Below are 2,539 nucleotides of genomic sequence, written 5' to 3'. Positions count from 1 at the left end.
ACTGGATGAATTTTCCAAGTACAAGTGAAGCCACAGGATTAATTTAAAGAGTAATGAGAAATAGATTGAAATAGCATGCTTGAAATTTCCCTAGGTGCTGTATGAACCGGAAGAAAGCAAGAATATTGTCAGAATGTTAACCAGGAACCAAAGAGGAAGAAGCCAATCTGATTTTCATTACATTTTTTATCCTGCCCCTGGAATGATATAGACGATCAGTGACTAGTTGTCCTTGATCCTGTAAGTGATTCAAAGGATCAGTAGCAGCTGGAATAAAGGAGAAACATGAGGCGAAGAAAGAAATCTCCTTGGTTGAAATCCTTGTAATTTGAAAAAGGGTAAAAACTGGTGGCAGTGCGAGTTATTTATGTATTGGTAGAAAGAGGCCCATTTATCTTGGGATACCTTCAAGTAACAATACTGTTCTAGCATATGATTTGTACGCTTTGTTAGTCCATTGGTCTGCGGGTGGTAGAACCATTTCTATAACCTTACAAAGAGCCTTCCAAAACATAATAGATATAGAATTCCATTATCAGAAATGATCCTGTGTCTCAAACCATGAAGAGTAAAGATATCTGTCGAAAAACATTAGCCCAGCTCTTCAGCTGAAGGCAACTTGGATAGGGGAGAAAAATAAGCCATCTTTGAAAGATTATTAGTCTTTACAATAATGACACGATATCCTATTGAAGGCATAAGAATAGGTATTACATTTATAGATATGGTATGCCATAGTTCTGGAGCTAAAGATGAAGGTTGCTGGTAACCAAAAGGTTTGGACTGTAAATACCTTAATGATAGATGCTTCTAACTGCAGATTCGTCACCTTTAGAATATCCCAGGTACCAAACCGGTTCATGAAAATTCTCCCAGCAATGACTCTCAGACTGCTACCCTGGCACCATGGTCTACGCTAGTCCCTCTGCGGACACAGCTGCCTACTCAGCCACTGTGCCATCCAATCCTGACACTGGTCTCTGACCCCGAACAGACACTTGTCCGCACCTGGCTTGTATCACGCACAGCGAGTACCCAGTGAACCAGACCCTCAGCCTTTTGCTTGACACCTCTATTACCAGAGGCTAAAGGTGCTATCCAGGGCATACAAAATGTTCCTTATGACACTGATGATCAGAAAGCAGAAAGTCTACTCCCTCCTCCCTACACTGGTGAAGGCCTTTCCTAGACCTATCCTTTGAATTCCCTGGACAGGGAATCAAAGCGTATTGAGGCCTTTTGCAAGGACCTCATAGGTCCTCGCACGCATTGTGGGTAATGGTCGTGAGATCTTGCCTATCATTCCAGAAGACCTTATGGCATCATTTGCCTAAATTCTTCAGGCATGGAGAGGATGTGGTGAAATGTAAACGTAATGAAAATAGTGTGTATATAGGCCACACTATTTGCGCCGTTGTAGTGCTTGGAGGTGCACTAGGAAGCAAACAACTGGATTTTCAGAGGATGTCTAGGCAATGCTCATGGACATGCACTTCAGTTAGTCTAGACTTCTAGGAGAAAATGCTGATTTGGCACTTGAGCGTTTTAAAAGATATTTGTTCCGTGGTATTATTGTCACTATGCCCACCAGTTCCACTAGCAGTATAGGAAATCTTGTGGATACTCAAAAGACCTAGCGTTCTGGCAGTGTGTACCTTCCTAGCTAGTGCAGCAACCCACCAAGCCCTTTCAGGACAGAGGATGTGGGGGCAGTTAAAACCATTCACACCAGCAGGGGCAGCAACCCTCTACCACCTCATCCCCTGCTTCACGGTCCTAAAACTACTTTTATCTGCCGTCACCGACCCACTGCCGACAGGTAGGAAACATGATCCGATATTTCCTTCCCAACTAAAAATCCATCACATCAGATTGATGAGTGTTACAAATTGTTCAAAAGGGTCACACCTGACTTTCATGTTGTTGCTACCCCTTATCCTTCCCCCCCTCCACACCAGGAGCAATTTCATCAAACCAGACCTCAAACTGGAAGCAGGAAGTCAACCGCCTGCTGGCCAAGGGTGCCATCCAATGGGTGCCTGACCCGGAGAGGGGCGAGGCTTGCTGCTCTAGATACTTCCTCGTGCTGCAGAACGATGAAGACCTCTGGCTTAAACTAGGCCTCTGACCACTGAACACCTTTGAAGCAGGATGAGTTCAGAATGCTCACTCTGATGGGGATCCTCTCTGCTCTAGATCCTGGAGACTGGATGGTGTCCTTGGACTAGCAGGACACTCGATTTCATAAACCAGTCCTGCCAACACTCAGACACTATCTGCGGTTCATAGAAGGGGCCGAACACTTTCAATTTGCAGAGCTGCCCTTCGGCCTTACCTGAGCCACTTGTGTGTTCATGTGATTGTGATTGTGGTGGTCTAAGCTCATCTTCGGAAGTCGGGGATACGTGTATTTTCATACCTTGCCCATGGGCTGCTCATGGCAGGTTCACCACAGTTAGTCGCAGACCTTCTCAAGACGACGGCTACTCTTGGCTTCCCTGGGGTAAACTAAGTCCCATCTAGGCTCTCGGTAGAATAA

The sequence above is a fragment of the Lissotriton helveticus genome, chromosome 3_1 (genome assembly GCF_964261635.1).
Source record: "Lissotriton helveticus chromosome 3_1, aLisHel1.1, whole genome shotgun sequence".
Lineage (NCBI taxonomy): Eukaryota > Metazoa > Chordata > Amphibia > Caudata > Salamandridae > Lissotriton > Lissotriton helveticus.
This window is presented reverse-complemented; position numbering follows the sequence as displayed.